Here is a 17,456-nt window from a genome sequence, read left to right as displayed (position 1 = left end):
AAGCATTCAACAGAGCATGGCACTCCAGCAACATCCTGAGTACCATGTTTTAGCGAAGCAACTCTGTGTTCACTTCACACTCCTTGCGAGATGTGAAGATGGCATATGAGATCTGCTGCTCGCTAGGGCCATACGTGTCTGCAGACACAATCTTGGGGGCAAGAAGTACCACTCATCCTATCCTGTAGAAAATGGGTAGGAAGAGCTCTTAATTTATTGTTGAGTCGCCGACAACGGCGACTTCTTAACTCTTAAGCCTTAGTTAACACACCTTAACTTTGGCTAGGTTGGTCAGGTGGTGATATATATATTATATATATATATATGTTTTACTTCTTAGCCTCATGGTATGGTTAATAAGGTCTAGTCACATTGTGGTCACGCCCCCGTTGACAGATCTGGAGTGCACCAGCTTTATAGGTCTCTACCGCTGGCAACTCTAGTAAAGCAGAAGCAGACTTGGGTGACAGTAATCACGAAGTCAGCTATGCTAACAGGTGGAACCAAGATGTAAATCATCTGCATGGATTTGTTTCCCAAAATCCTTCTATTCTGTCCCTTCCCACCTCCAACGGTGGGATTCAGCTATATATATATCTGACAGGTAAGTTTCATGAACAAAATGATATTGTTATGATACAATAAAGTTTGTTCATACTTACCTGGCAGATATATATAATCAAGTACCCACCCAGCTCCCCTCAGGGACAGTGGAAATAAAAAGAAATATGAATAGAAAATGGGAATGGTTCCTGATACCCGCCTCCCACGGCGCGAATGGGTACTAACCACCTGGCCGACCACTGCGTGTGTCGGAGTTTTTTAAATTCTGTCTGACTTCAGAAAATACAGCTATATATATATCTGCCAGGTAAGTATGAACAAACTTTATTGTATCATAACAATATCATTTTTACTTAAATCTATTTAATTATGAAAACTTAATATCATACATTCACTCACTCATATATTTTACTTAAATCTATTTAATTATAAAACCTTAATATTATACATTCACTAGCTCTCTTTCATACGATACATATTATGGTGTTCTACACTCACCAATGACAGTAGTATCTTGAGACTTGACTCCAGTAATGACGGCGACAATGATAACAATGACGACAACTATGACCATGACGACGATGACAGACCTGTGGAGTTCGATGAATGTGATGAAGGTATAATGAGGCCTTTAAATCAGTTCGGGAAGCACCTTATCGTCATATATCGGTGCTGGATCGTCAACATTTGCTTCTGAGAGAGGCGAAGAGGCTGGTGGTGGCTGAGAAGAGGCTCCCACTCCACTCATAGAGGCCTCAGGTTCACTCGGAGGCTCTTCTGCTGGAGGCGCTGATGGTGTAGCTGGCGTTTTTACCTTGGAGAAGAACATAGTGAGGGTAGTTGCTGTCGTCGTTTTTTCTTTTGCTGCAAAATGCCCTTGTACAAGGACATAACCCCATCAACACAGTTGCTAAACTCGACAGCTCGAACCATATTATCGTCAATGTCTTGTGTAAATCGTTGCATTGCCCTTGTCATGTTGCACAATTGTTGCTGGTTCTCCAAGGTAAGGCCACACTCTTCAATTTCTTCGTCTTGCTCTTCTTCGCTCTCTTCTTCACTTGCAGACTTCATCATCTCAAGGTCTTCATCTGTCAGTGGGTCCGAGTGGGCATCGATAAGGCCGTTGATGTCTTCGTCCTTCATGATGGCAAATCCTTCATCCCTGATGAAGTGAGCCAGCCTCACTGCCTTCTCCACCGCCAAGTGATGAACTTCGTCAGGAGTGAAGCCTGCATAGTCATGCACCACATTAGGCCATAATTTCTTCTAGCAAGAATTTATGGCCTCAGTTTTCACATCCTTCAATGCTTGCTGGATATTAGTCAAGCATGACGCAATGTCGTAGTTACGCCAGTACTTTTTCAAGGTGAAGCATTCTTCGTCGTCGTCGACTGCCACGATGAGGCCCTCCATCGTGGAACGAGTATAGAGTGCCTTAAAGGCACGAATGACACCTTGATCCATCGACTGAATTAGAGATGTGGTGTTAGGGGGCAGAAACTCGATCTGAACCCCATCATATCGTAGGTCTGTTGCATGGCCTCCTGCACAGTCCATCAAGAGAAAGACCTTAAAAGGGAGGCCCTTCTGAGCCAGATACAGCTTCACCTGGGGAATGAAGCAATGGAGGAACCATTCGAGGGTCAGGGCTCTCGTTATCCAGGCCTTAGAGTTATGCATCCAATACACGGGGAGCAGAGCCTTATTTTTGTTTTTTAAGGCCCGTGGATTTTTGGCCTTAGTAAAAATAAGGCCTGGCTTAAGCATAAAGCCTGCAGCATTGCCACACATGATGAGTGACATGGTCCTTGTGGGCCTTGAAGCCTGGCCTCTTCACTTCATCTTTGAAGAGGAATGTACGAGAAGGCATCCTCTTCCAAAAGAGGCCTGTCTCGTCCATGTTAAAAACTTGCTCAGGGAGGTAGCCGCCATCACTGATGAGCTTAGGAAACCCATCCTCCACGTAACAACGAGCAGTGTTGGTGTCGGCAGAGGCAGCCTCACCATACAAAGGCATGCTTTTGAGGCCGTATCTCTTTTGAAATTTATCGAACCAGCCTTTGCTGGCTGTAAAGCCTTGTCCTCAAGGAGGCAAATCACTCGTGGCAGAGCTAGTACTGGCTTGAGGTTCGTCAGGATCATCTTCGGCGGCTTCTTCAGCATCTCCTTTGTTGTCGTCATCGGGCAAGGTTTGATCATAGAGAGATTTGGCCTTTGTCTTGATCATATTAGTGTCCAAACTTATGTTTTTTTTTCCTGCAAACAGCAACCCACAAGGCTAATGCACTTCCATTTTCACAATTATCTTATTACGCGGAGTTACCACACGTTTTGCTTCTTTATTGAAGCTTATTACAACAGTTTTGCGGATGTTTAGCTTCGTCTTTTTTTATGTAGCAATTCATTCACTCCATAATGACGTGCCACCGCGGCATAACTTCTGCCCTGTTTTCACATATCTAAAAGTTTGACCTTTTCACTGATAGTCATCATCTTCTTCTTCCTCTTGGGCTCACTAGATGAATCTTTCGCAGGGGCACGGCGCTTAGGAGGCATTGTAAGAGCCTAACGAAAAGTTAATTTCGAACACAACAGTAAGATAACGAGAGACAGTTGACAGCATGAACGAGAGTGGCAAGATGCAACAAGGGAAGAAGCTGGGAGAGGATGCGATAATGTGCAGCCAATCAGTTCACGGGATACATCCACTCGTGCTTTCATTCGTCGATCTCACACCGGGAACCAATCACGTGCCTTGTCTGAGTGCCCATGGGTATGTACAAAGCCTCTGAGAGAGCTTCTCTCTTTGTCTGGTATCCTGGGAAACCGTTTCTCTCGCGCATCACGATGAAACAATGCTGGTTTCCGCAATATGGCTGCCGATATGGCGGTATTTTTGAATTTTTATTTTTCAATTAATATTTTTGAAAAATCAGCAATCCACGGATGCCGCAAAACTTGAACTGTGAAGTGGCGAGGGATTACTGTACTCTCCTGTGCTGATAAACCCATTAGGAATGGCTCACAGGAGTTGGTCTTCTTCTATGCCATAGGCATTCTTTAAAAGAGGGGGGTTCTGGGTTTCTTTTACCTCCAGGGATGTTACCACATTGCAGAAGTCAGCTCATCTCTTCACCTCTTGACAGACACTACCTGTTTCTGCATACCACAGTTAATGAGATTGTGTTGCGCCACCTTCAGCACCAAGTCAACATCACCTCTTCAGCCGCAGCCCTTTTACGGCAGCAGGCAGAGATCACAATCAAGACCTCGAGCAACGGTTCGTTTCACCTCACGGGCTATCAAGAAATCCTCCTTAAAGCCTTCCCCTTGTAAGTGAGGATTCAGTCTTTCATACCCCTGTGGTTGTCAGGCTCCAGGTCTTCTGGGAGAAATGGAGTTTGCAAGGGGCATAACAATGGGTATTGAAAGTTTTGAAGGAGGGTACTCTATCTCCTTCAAGGAGCGGCCTCCCTTGGTCAACACTCCTGTCACATTGACGGCCTACTCTGTAGGATTAGAGAGGTATTCAGCCCTCTTGGAGGAAGTCTCTTCTCGCAAAATTTTGAATTTGAGCTGCCGTATGAGTCTTACCTATAGCTACATAATTATTTGTTAAGTTTCATATATAAAATTCAGTCTCACCAAATATCAAGATGACCCTAATACATAGCTACGTTTTGGCCTCGGAAGGAGTGGTCTCTAGTACTTCTCAGACTCCTTGTAGACTTCCCAAGGCTCCTTCCTTTGATTCCAAGTCTGCTCAGACAGCCCCATTTCAGGTTTCATCAAAGTACAGGCAGTCCCTGATTAATGGCAGGGGTTCCGTTCCTGGGTGGGTTGCCAATAAGTGAAAACCGGCATTAACCGAAACTGCAAGTTATTTTGCCTTAATGGGCTGATAACTGGTTATTGGCGCCATAAGTGCCATTATGGCGCCATAACTCTAAAGGGACCAATAAACAGGACTCAGCCCGTTATGGCGCCATAAATTGCTGATAAAACTAGATCACCGATAACTGGGGACTGCCTATATTGCCACTCTGGCCTTGACAGGATTTCAACTGTTAGCAAGCTCATAAGAGCATAGGGGTTTTCAAGGTCTATGGTAGAAGCTATTGCTAAATTTAGGAGACAATCATCTAACAGTCTACCAGGTGAAGTGGACAGTTTTTAGACAGTGGTGTAGAAAACATAATATTTCATCTTCTCAGACAACTCTACTTGAGATACTCCAGAGGCCTGTCTTCCTTGACCATAAGAGGGTATAGGTCGATGCTGAGCTCCGTTTTTCGACACAGAGATGTAGGCATCTCTTCAAATCAGGATCTCTTGGACCTCATTAGCTGGTTCGACACTGCCAAGAGATGTTTTCTTGGAATCTGGACGTGGTCCTAAAATGGCTCTGGAGTCCATGTTCTGAGCCACTTCGATCTTCCTCGCTGAGGGATCTTACCAGAAAGACAATTTTTCTTGTGGCTCTAGCTACTTCTAGGAAAGTTAGTGAGCTTCAGGCAATTGATAAAAAGGATTGGGTTCTCCCAGAACTCAGTTCATTTCCTTACCCTGGGCTTTCTTGCAAAGAATGATAATCTGTCGCAACCCTGGCCTCATTCTTTTACCATCTAAAGTTAATGGATATTTTAGGAGCAGAAGAAGAGAAGAGAGCTCTTGCCCTGTGAGAGCTATTAGATACTATATCCAAAGGACTGAGAAAATCAGAGAACTGGGCAAGTAACCTTGGTGTCTGTGAAAAAACCCTTCTAGACCTTTGTCAAGAATGCCACCTCATTTTTTCAAGGGATCTCATTTTAGAGGCCCACTTCCATATTGGAGAGGACGTCTTATCTGTCCTGAAGGTTAGAGCTCATGATGTTAGGGCAGTTGCTACCTCAGTAGTCTTTAAGCATAATCTATCCCTCTCTTCTATTCTACAAACAACATACAGGAAATGCAAGTTAGCGTTCGCGATGCATCATTTATGAGACGTAGAGACGGTCTGTGAGAACTGCAGTACCCTAGGACCTTTGTCCATGGCTGCCATAGGGTTGAGGGGGGGAAGCGAAGGCAGCATCTCTTCCTTCCTTCTGTCTCTTCGCCTTGACATAGGGTGTTGAGTCCTAGGTGAGCCTGGGTGTGCTATGTACAAGTACTTGGAGTACCCACCAGTTCTTTAGTGTTGGGTGGTGGTGGTTAGGTGTATTATTATTTTGTGTAGATGACAGCCACAAAGCTCCTTCTAATACTTTGTCAACCATCTTCCAAAAATCTTACTGATGAAAAAATCTTCATTGAAAGTCCAGTGTTTCTTAAAATCATTGTGTTAACCAAAAATGATGGAGTTTGGAATGAGATGGAAAATAAATGGAGATAAGACAGTAATCCATAACTAAATTCTGAGAAGAAGCTGGAAGATGTTAAAATGCCAAGAAACACACAAGAAGGGAGAAAGTTAGTCACTGGAAAACTTGGAAAACTACATATGTAGAGTGTATATATATGTGTGCATATAATATGTGATAACTTACTTTTTAAAACCAATAATTTTGTTTTTTAGTCTGATTGTTGCAGATGCATGAATAAGGTATATAAAAGTAATGGGTTATGAATGAAACAAAAATTGATAGATTAATTGGTGAAGAATTAAATAACTAATTGGGTAAATCACTAACATAATTACTTAACAAGCAAAGTACTTACTGTCAAGCAAGGGAACTCAAGACCATGAAAAACTGTGGTACAGTGACTGGAGCAACCATGGTTTGTAATTAGTAGTTATATGGCTCCCACATGACATAAAGCAGTGAAATGTGGCACTACAGGTAAACTAGCCATCAAATGCAGGTAAAATATTCCAATAAATGCAGTGAAAATTGTTTGCCAGATGGCCTAGGTGCACAAGAAAAAGTTTGATAACCAACCTATTTACGCTTGATCAGAGAAGTAGAAAGAATTTGTTACAGCTCAATAAAATGTTTCAATAACAGGTAAGTGTTAGATTCCAAAGTACAGTTGTGCATTGCTTCTTGGACTAATTTTTTGTGCTAATTGTGCTATAAAAGATTATTGAATTGGAAAAAAGTATTGTATATTATTTGTCTATTTATGTGCTTTCAGGAAATTTTTCCTGTTAAGACCATGCAAGCTGCAGCAGCATTGGGATTTGGTGCCATATATGCTAGAGAGGATTATGGTGGGTACTGGTCTCAGTCGTTTAGATGCTTCTATTATCTTTGAAGCTTTAGCACAAGGTTGTACCTCCACCACTGCTTACATAAGTATTCACAAGTAAGTCATGCAAATAATGCTTCATTTGGGCTAGCCAGGAGTGTTCTGTTGGAAATTATTCAGTATAATACTTACAGGCTTTTGTATAAATTTTACAGTGGTCATAATGAAACTAACGCAATACAATATACAATACAGTTATTACAGCTGACTGTATCCTAAACAAGGAGGTGAATGTATTTTAAGTATGTATCTCTGGAAATCTAAATAAGAAATGGATAATGAACTAAAAAGATCTCTTAGCCTCTGCAGTGCAGTGTTATTGGTAATGGAGCTAGAATCTGAAGATGTAGATGTATAGAGAAAAACATACTACTATGAGATTCAGGGTCTCTGTAACACGGTTTTTTGGACTTTGCTCCTTGTCAAAGCATCGGATGTAGCTGAAAGTTGACATATGTATATTTTACAACCACACACAAATTTTATCAGCATTATCAATAACCTAAACCCGATAGTTTTAATTTTTATAGAGTAAAAATGATCTAGCCGACGCCATGGCCAATGATTACGAGCCAAGAGTCGAAAAACATTCATTACGTAAGCAAGGTAAACAACACCTTTTGACTAAACGTTGCCCCGCCCATCCACCAGACAGAAATTCCATCGGCTCTGAAACCCAAAGACTTTATGAATGGCGGAATGATACATAGATGTGGGTGAGGTATCAGTGCTAGCGTAGTAATACTACTGTAGCAGTAGTGCCGCAACAGTATAGCAGTGATATACATGAATTAAACGTTTAGACCAACTGCTGGGATCCTTGAGGATCATTTAGCACTTCTTACAACTACTCTAGAAATTAGTTTTTATACATGCAACTTACCCGGCAGATATATACTTAGCTATAGACTCCGTCGTCCCGACAGAATTCAAAACTCGCGGCACACGCTACAGGTAGGTCAGGTGATCTACCATTCCCGCCGCTGGGTGGCGGAATCCCGACCATTCCCGTTTTCTGAGCCAGATTTTCTCTGTCGCTGAGGCCGGCAACAACTGTTGTTTGGTCTCTCCTGGTTGGAATTCTGCTCATTTGCCGAGAATTGGTTGGACTCATTTGGTGAAGTACTCTTGTTTATTCTCGGGATTGGCATACGCTTATTTGGACTGGATTAGGACTTGGATTTGGTTTTTTTCTATTAAGATGGCTGAAGTTAAAGTAACACCTAAGTTTAGGGTTTGTGCAAGGGAAGAATGCAGAACTAGGTTGTTTAAAGCAGAGGTAGATCCTCATACACTTTGTAGTAAATGTAGAGGTTCTGAATGTGCATTTGATAGAACTTGTGCTGAATGTGAAGGGCTTACGGAGCAAGGATGGAAGGATTTAGCTTCTTATATTAAGAAAAGAGAGAAGGATAGAGCTAGGAAAGCGTCAGCTAGAAGCTCGAGTAGATCTTGTTCTTTTGAGCCTGAATTAGAAACTAACAAGCTAGATGATGTTTCTCCCATAATCTCAGCCCCTTCTCCCTGTGTTGAATCTAAGGATTCATTTTCAGAAATGGAAAAAATGAGATCCTCGATCAGGGAGCTTCAGGAGCAGCTTAAAGCTATGGAAACACAAGGTAAGAGTGTCAGTGAATACAGTGACCCCAGTGCAGTGGAGGGGGCGTCTGATCGGCTCCGCATTGCTCCTAGGCCTAGACCGCTTCCAAACTCCCAGGGACCAGGGGAGGAGGAATGTCAAAAGCCGCAGGGAGGATGTGGAGCATCCCCAACGATCAGGCGTCCCTTCGGCAGATCCTGAAGTAACGACCCAGGCTGCCTTGGATAGCCGTAGAAAAGGCATCCTGGAAGAGTGTATTGCAATACACCCCCTGAACACCTGAACAAGCCCTGGTCACTTACCAGCCCGAACCATCATTTATTAAAATTTTACCAAATCTTTGGTTAAAATAAACGATCAGTGTTGCCAATCTCCTGGCAAACACCCTCGTTACCTAGTTACCAGCCCACCGCTGATAGCCCTGCCTCACGGGCCGGTCACACCTGCCCTCTCACGTCAATCACTTATCGTTCGCGGTGGAGTACAGATGTATCCACAGCGAACTCCTTTTTGGTCTTGCCCGGCCTTCATTTGCACCTTTGATTTGATTGATTTTGGTGACGAATTACGCATCCCTTTGGATTACTGTTGGATTGCTCTTAATACCTTGTCATCAGACATTGATTCTGCAAAGGAAGAAACAACACAAGCTAGGACAACGGCTACTGCATTCTCGGCCACGACATCACAGAAAACGACGAGCGGAAGATCAACAACGTATCGTCTTTGCCAACAATGCAAGAAAAGGATGAGGTACCCTATGACACGATAGTCATCCTTATGCGTAAATTGTAGGCCTGTTCAATTATATGTAAAGACCAGATGTTTGGAATGTCAGGAGTGGCTCTTTGGACAGATGTTAGGGTATCTCAAAACGTAGGAAAGGTCTTGTATTAAGAAGTAAGTGTAGGCAGGAAGAGACTAACGTAGGATCACGATAAAAGACTTAGAGACAGTGCTCTTTAAGAGAACTTGAGAGTAGGCTGACATCGAGTATGACATCTCTGTTACCGATTTTTGGTTATGTCAAGATTAAGTGAGGATAGATCGAGCAATAGGGATACTGAAATTACTAATCGTTCTTTTCCAGCTCCCCTGCCTGTTCCAGAAACCAGCCCTAACCGGTGCTGGGGGTTATGGGGATCCGCAAGCCCACAGGGCAGGATCCGCCGTCCCCCCTGGCGCGGAGCAGGCAGAGTGTTGGCAGCGGGATTCCCCTTCCTCTATGTGTAAGTTCTCAGGATGATAAAAACTTAGGTTCAGATAATTGACGAGTACGGATAAATAGACTACATAAGTGTTTAGTTTTAGAAAGAGAAGTGCAGGCTTCTTCGGGTCGGTTTTCTATTAAAAGTAGTAGTTTATAGAGGGTACGGTTGTCCTTAGAGCATCTTTAGACTTTTTCCTGCTTCGAGTTCCTTGCATCAGAAGCTTTTGTTTAGGCCATGGTTGTCTTTCAGATATGTTTCTTGTCTTTAAGGTTACTTTCCTCTACTTATACGATACGATAATTGTTAATATCAATTAATTCTCCGTTCAATGCATATTGACTTACGATATTCAGTATGGAGAGAAATCGAATATAAAATTAACTACAGTAGCCTAGTGTTCACGATGATATATCGTATGCATATTCAGTAGCCTAGCCTAAAGTATTCGCAGTACAATATCGATAGTATTTTTTATTATTGGCTAACGCTGTAGGCTCAAGGCATTCTGACGTTCTGATTAATTCAGTACAGGTGTAATTGGAAAACGACGAGAATCCGAGTCGGAGAATAATTAATATGAATGTAATCGAACACAATGAAGATCGGATTCTGTCGGACGTTAAAGCATTATAATTGTATTATATGTATCATCATATTAGCGTAGTATAAACACTTAACTCGGCAGTCATTCACGCTGGAATCAGCGCATGACGAATACGGGTTTGCGCGTCGCCGTATCCATCTCATTCTCTCCTGATTGCCTTAAAAATGACTAAACGTAACAACACACTCACTTTTATTTGCCAAGTTTGTACAAACGTCTTGAAGGAGACGTGTGTTCAACTATGTTGACATTTAAACAAATAGTCAATGAGGTATCTATCTTGGGGCATATAATCAGATGGCAGATATAAGGAATTCGTATGTATGATGTCTTCATACGTTTAACCGACTATTGCCGTCAGTAATTACATTGCGCTTATGTCAGTTTACAGTTACAAATTATTACCAGTCGTATTATCAAATTTACAATGACAACTGAAATTAATATTAAGCCTAATAATAGTTAATAATTACCTTTAAATATGATTTTGTACTTTTCAATTAAATACAATTACACTAGCTTGTCGTCAAACAGCACTATTGTAAGGAGGTGTGGCTTAGACAGACAAGGATGCCGGCTAGTCTGTTTTTGTTTTTGTTTTTTTTTCCTTGGCTCCAGATTCAACCATATCACTTGGTCTCGGCTAATGTTTTTGTCCCTAGTTAGCACATTAATGAATATCTGGATACTTAACTTATGGAAAGAAGTCATACTGTTCGTCTTACGATGTAATTTAAGTCCAAAATTTTGACTGATACGTCTCATGGAAGCTAGTTTTTCCATCGGGTTAGATGGCGTTAAATTTAGGATTCCGTTCGTTTTCACTCGTTTTCATAGGTATACGAACCTTACACTTATATACTTTATTAATCCTTTGTCTGAAAAAAAAAAAAAAAAAACAGTAATGAGCTCTTTCATGCTATTAGTTTCTTTTACCACGGCTGCGTTTGAATTCATACAAAAGCCTTATTAGCTTCAGCTGCATTTATAACATGAATACAGTGATTACCGTCGTACGCGGATGAATACAATAACGGATGTTGCTATCGGATTCGATTACTGTCATACGCTGTTCGATACATTAAAGTGATGTTGTTATTAGGAGTCGATCGCCATTAACAAGTTTCTCGTTCGGTTGTTCATAGCTGTACGGAGTTATACGAGTATATTATCGTTAAGATAATACCCTTTTAACTTAGAAGAGGGTGCAATTTACGGAGGTGGAGATGTTAGAACGATTGTAATGTCTCTCTCTCACTCTCATCTCTCATACGTCTCTCTCTCTCCACCTCTTCATCTCTCTCCTCCTCTCTCTCTCTCTCTCTCTCCTCAACTTCCCTGATTTTGATATTCTCTCTTTATCTAGACTATGTAATGTGTGGGGGGTTTTTTGTTTTTTTTTGTTTTTTTTTTTTTTTTTTTTTTGTTTATTCTCTCTCCTCTCTCTCTCCTCCTCTCTCTCTCTCTCTCTCTCTCTCTCTCCCTCTCTTCCTTTCTGATTTCATATTCTCTCTATCCTATTTTCCACGCTCTCTAACACTGGACTCATTGTGCAACAGAGGTTTTTCTTCCTGTCACACCTTTTCAAACTTTGTCAATTTCCCTTCAGCGCTGACTGACCTCATAGGTCCCAATACTCGGCCTTTGGCCTAAATTCTATTTTTAAACCCAACAATCTTGCTGTCTGAGTTAGTATTAGAGTAGGGAGCGAATATTAGGAATATGTATAAGGTACGTATTCATAATATTATATATCACGAGAGGATTTTAAGTATTAGGACAGATAGGAAAGAACATGTCTGGGTCTATCTGAGGGTATTCTTCCAAGTGCCAACCAGGCAGAGTACAGACAGGCAGGTACAACACTACAAGAGAGGACATCACTACGATCGACGACACCGTCGCAGACGCACCGATGGACATGGTTGCTCCTCCTCCGATGGGAGGTCTTCCTCCATACATGAGAGGCCTAGGCACATGGGAGGTCTTCAGATTCCCTCCATACATGAGAGGCCGAGAGCCACATGGGAGGTCTTCAGATTCCCCCCTCACATGAGAGGCCCGAGAGCCACATGGGAGGTCTTCAGTTTTTCCTCTACTCAGGTGAGGCACATAGCCAGCTGAGAGGAAACAGGTTTGTATCCCTCCCGCACTCAATGAGTTTTGACTTTAGGGTAGAGGTGCAGGGAGTTTTTCCCTCCACATATGGAGGCCTAGAAGGCCACACATGGGAGATTAGTTTGGACGAGTGACAAATGAACTTGAGACTGACCCACGTACTCAATTATATTGACTGACAATGGTACAGTGGAGGGCTGAGTAGATTTGATTCCCCACCTCCAAATTAATGTTGTTAATCGGGCTTGTTCAGGTGTTCAGGGGGTGTATTGCAATATGAAGTTTTTATTGTAAAACTAATATTGTAATACCTACCTGAACACCTGAATGATTCCCACCCTCCTCCCCTCTCATACAGAGTTATTGAGTTATGATTGACGTGAGAGGCAGGTGTGACCGGCCCGTGAGGCAGGGCTATCAGCGGTGGGCTGGTAACTAGGTAACGAGGGTGTTTGCCAGGAGATTGGCAACACTGATCGTTTATTTTAACCAAAGATTTGGTTAAAATTTTAATAAATGATGGTTCGGGCTGGTAAGTGACCAGGGCTTGTTCAGGTGTTCAGGTAGGTATTACAATATTAGTTTTACAATAAAAACTTCATTTTTCTGCGTCGGACTCCTCCTCGTCCAGGCGTGGATGGAGCTCTGCTTCGAAGTCTCGTCCTCTGAAGAGATCGTGGGTAGCGCCGAAAGGAGACGCTTTTGATTCAAGCCCAGAGCGATTTCCAGAGGATTTTCCTTCGACTAGTAAGAAGGTGAGAAGTACCGTCTTCCAAGCGCCTCAAGACCCCGGACTAAGCTTTTCCTGCTTAATCTACAGGAACAAATTCTCCTTGTAGGTTGCGCTCTACATAAGGATTCGTCTCGAAGGAAAGACTCCTCCCTTCCAGTGAAGAGATCGAAGTTTTCTTCTCCTGGTAGGAGAGAAGTTTCTCACTCTAGCAGGCGCTCGTCACCGGAGAGACACTCTCGTTCTCCCTTTAAGCGATCCTCTCCTATCTATAGGAAGAAAGTTCCCATCGGTAGCCGCTCGCAGAGCAAGCGATCAGCTACGTCTCTTAGGAGAAGTCAGGAGTCGGACTCCTCTTCTGAGGATCAGGATAGGCGTCAAGAGCCTAAGAAGCAGGAGATTTTTAGACACATAGAGTGACAGAGCCTAGTAGGGCGCCAAGAATTATAACAGGCGTATAGAGCCTAACAGACGCCAGGAGTCTTGTGAGAGGCGTCAAGAGCCTACCAGGAGTCACGACAAGCGCCAGGGAGTCAAGCAGGCGCCAGGAATCAAGCAGGCTTCAGGAGTCGAGCAGGCGTCAGAAGTCGGGTAGGCGCCAGGAGTCTAGCAGACGCCAGGAGTCGAGCAGGGTCAGGAGTCGAGTAGGCGCCAGGCTCCTTGTACGAGCTTAGGTCAGAGTAAGACCCCTTCGCACTTTATGAGTTCTTTCGGAGAGTAGGAGCCCTTCACCTGGTAGGAAACAGGTTCCTGAGAGGAGATCTCGTGCGTTTAAGAACTCTATTGCCCGCCTTGTAGTAGCAAGGATTTGTCACACGGGCAACGTTCTTCTTCTTTTGACAGAAGTCCCTCGACTACTAAGAACCGCTCTTCTCTGAAAGGATCTCCTACACCGGAGACTTAGAAGAAGTCTCGATGAAGAATTACCAGTGGATGTAGTAGTCTCTGATTATAAGAGATTGTCCTTGTTGTTGTTGCAGGAGTTCGGGGATAAGCTTCAACCAGCGGATCCGCCCTCTCCAGGATCTTTGTTATCAAGCACGAAGTCTCCAAAAGCATCCTCATTTGTAAAAATGTGTCCAGCCCTTAGTATGAAAAAAGCATTCAAAGGCTTTGGAGAATGGCTTTAAAGAACTAAAAGAGAGGCGGGCAAGACTGTTTTTTTCATGCCCACTCCTTCAAAGTTTGAACGGGTAAACTGGAAGCTGGTTACTATACCCAGGAAACCTATGGGCTTAGGACTGTGCCTTCAATCGGCAGACGCAGATTTACGCTTCCTTAGTAGATTCTTCAAGGAGGCGCGCTCTACTATCAGCAAAAGCTACTTGGGGATGTGTGAACTGGACCATCTACTAAAGGGACTCTTTAGGACACTCGAAGTATTCAATTTTATGGACTGGGCTTTGGGAGCCCTTGCGAAGAGAGCCCAAGATCCGAATTTGTCACTATGGACGAATTATTGAGTGTATTATCTTGTCTGGACAGAGCGGTGATGGACGGTTCGGTGGAAGTGGCTGCCTCTTTTTTGGATCGGGAGTTTTGAAAAAGAGAGCAGTGTACAGGTCTTTCCTGTCCAAGTCAGTATCTCCTCTTTACAGAGGTCGGCCTTGCTATATTCGCCACTTTCTAACCACCTTTTCCCACAGGACACGGTGAGGGATGTAGCAAAATCATTAGCTGGAAAAGCCACACAGGATCTACTGACACAGTCAGCAAAGAGGTTCAAGCCTGCTGTTCCTTTTCAAAAGAAGGATAAAGCACCTCTTCAGCAGCCCTTTCGAGGAGCCTCTTCCTCCTCAAGAACCCCTTTTAGAGGTAGAAGACCGATACCAGAGGAAGACCTTCCAGGAGACCCGCAGGGAAGGCAAAATAAATGAAAGAAGTCCTCCAGATAGCGGTAGGCGCCAGACTGTCGAACTTTGCCAGAGTCTGGGCGAAGAGAGGGGCGGACAGCTGGACCCTCTCTATCCTCGAGAGAGGATACCTCATCCCCTTCAGGGAATATCCTCCCTTAACAAGAACTTCCAAGGGAGTTAACAGCGAGATACAAAGATCCTGTCAAGAGTCAAGCTCTCCTGCAAGCAGTAGAACTTATGTTGCAGAAAAGGGCAATAGAACCGGTTCAAGATCTCCATTCACCAGGTTTCTACAACCGTCTATTCCTGGTACCAAAAGCCTCGGGCGGGTGGAGGCTGGTTTTGGACGTAAGTGCGCTGAACGTCTTTGTGATAAAGAAGAAGTTCTCGATGGAGACCTCCTTCCTCTGCTACTTTCTTGCTCTTCGTCCATGGGACTGTGGATGGTATCCCTGGACCTTCAAGATGCATATTTCCATGTGCCAATTCATCCGGCATCAAGGAAATACCTAAGATTCATGTCACGGGGAAGAGTGTTTTTCAATTTTCGAGCGCTTTGCTTCGGACTATCGACGGTCCCCTCAAGTCTTCAGCTGGTATCCCATAAGGAATGTGGCGCATTGGCTACATTTAGAAGGGATCAGAATCTCTATGTATTTGGACGACTGGCTAATACGAGCAAAGTCGAAGGAACAGTGTCTGGAGGACCTTTCGGTAACATTAAAGATGACGCAGTCATTGGGACTCCTAGTCCAACCTCGAGAAGTCCCAGCTGGATCCCCAGCAGAACATAGTTTATCTGGGGATTCGGATGGATTCTCGGGGTTTTCTAGCGTCTCCATCAACAGAGAGAATAGAGCGCTGCCTTACAAAGGTGTCAGTATTTCTAGGGAAAGAGCATTGCTCCGCGAGGGAGTGGATGAGTTTGCTGGGAACCATTTCCTCGTTGGAGCAGTTCGTTTCCTTAGGGAGACTGCACCTAAGACCCCTTCAGTATTATCTGAAGGAGAACTGGGATCAAAGTTCCCAGGACCTCGAAGAATCATTCAGGATAACGGACAAGGTCAAACAAGATCTTCGGTGGTGGTTAGACCCGAAGAAACTCGGTCAAGGAATATCCTTGCACATAAAGAGCCCTCTCCGAGCGTTGTTTGCAGACGCATCGGACGTGGGGTGGGGAGCAACGTTGGATTCGCAAGAAGTGTCGGGAACCTGGGAAGGAGCTCAGGTGTCCTGGCACATAAAACAAAAACAAGGAACTGAAAGCCATTCACCTAGCTCTCTTGCACTTTCAAGAACGACTCAGGATCGATCATTCAGGTCATTCCGACAACACGACAGCCCTAGCATATATCAGGAAGCAAGGGGGAACTCATTCATTCTCCCTTTACGAGACAGCGAGGGAGTTGTTGCTTTGGGCGCAAGAGAAACAGATCTCTCTTCTAACGAGATTTTATTCAGGGAGAGAGAAATGTTCGAGCGGATCTGCTAAGCAGAAGAAACCAAGTGCTCCCCACCGAATGGACTCTCAACCCTCAAGTGTGCGATCAGTTATGGGGGTTATGGGGAAGGCCGAACGTTAGACTTGTTCGCAACCAACTGGAACAAGAGGTTGGAGAATTATTGCTCCCCCATCGCAGATCCAAGAGCAATAGCGATAGACGGCCTCCTCATGGATTGGAAGGGAATAGACGGGTACGCTTTTCCCCCCTTCAAACTGGTAGGGGAAGTAATAAGAAAGTTTGCCTCCTCAGAGGGAACGAAATTGACTTTGATCGCCCCCTTTTGGCCAGCCCTAGATTGGGTGACAGAGTTGCTGGAGTGGATAGTGATCTTCCCAGATCGCTCCCACTAAGGAGCGATCTTCTCAAACAACCCCACTTCGACAGGTATCACAAAAACCTCCCCGCTCTAAGTCTGACTGCCTTCAGACTATCGAAGGACTCGTTAGAGCGAGGGGGTTTTCTCGCGAAGCTTCAAAAGCAATCGCAAGAGCCAGGAGACCATCCACATTACGGGTGTACCAGTTGAAGTGGGAGGTGTCCTCTTCCAGTACCTCTATAACCGACATTGCAAATTTTCTTCTTTACCTTAGAAGAAAGTGTGGCCTAGCTGTATCTACGATCAAGGGGTATAGAAGTATGCTGGCCTCGGTTTTTAGGCATAGGGGTCTGGATGTGTCGGACAATAAGGATCTACATGACCTTATTAGGTCTTTCGAGACCTCAAAAAGTCAGAATAATAAAAATCCCAGTTGGAACTTGGATATAGTGCTTCATTATCTGATGTCTGAAAGATTCGTACCTTCCAATAATTCTTCTTAGAGATTTGACAAGGAAGTCTCTATTCCTGTTCGCCTTAGCCACGGCAAAAAGGGTGAGTGAACTTCAAGCGTTAGAGGGCAGAGTGGGTTTTTAAGAAGGAGGCTGCAATTTGCTCTTTTAAGCCTCTCTTCTTAGCCAAGAACGAAAACCCATCAAAACCGTGGCCTAGAAGCTTCGAAGTGAAGGCACTCTCTTCTCTTACGGGGGAAGAACAG

The 17,456-nt window shown here is 43.9% G+C and overlaps 1 protein-coding gene and 1 pseudogene across 1 annotated transcript in view; one reads left to right on the top strand and one right to left on the bottom strand.

Moving 5' to 3' along the window:
• Window positions 1–17,456, bottom strand: part of LOC135218345 (ADP-ribosylation factor-like protein 2) — a 173,034-nt gene that overhangs the window by 66,266 nt on the left and 89,312 nt on the right. The gene's annotated exons all lie outside the window — the stretch shown is intronic.
• The window catches only part of LOC135218581 (isobutyryl-CoA dehydrogenase, mitochondrial-like), a 98,749-nt pseudogene that overhangs the window by 30,272 nt on the left and 51,021 nt on the right, over window positions 1–17,456 (top strand).

The sequence above is a fragment of the Macrobrachium nipponense genome, chromosome 9 (genome assembly GCF_015104395.2).
Source record: "Macrobrachium nipponense isolate FS-2020 chromosome 9, ASM1510439v2, whole genome shotgun sequence".
NCBI classification, from domain to species: Eukaryota; Metazoa; Arthropoda; class Malacostraca; order Decapoda; family Palaemonidae; genus Macrobrachium; species Macrobrachium nipponense.
This window is presented reverse-complemented; position numbering and strand designations above follow the sequence as displayed.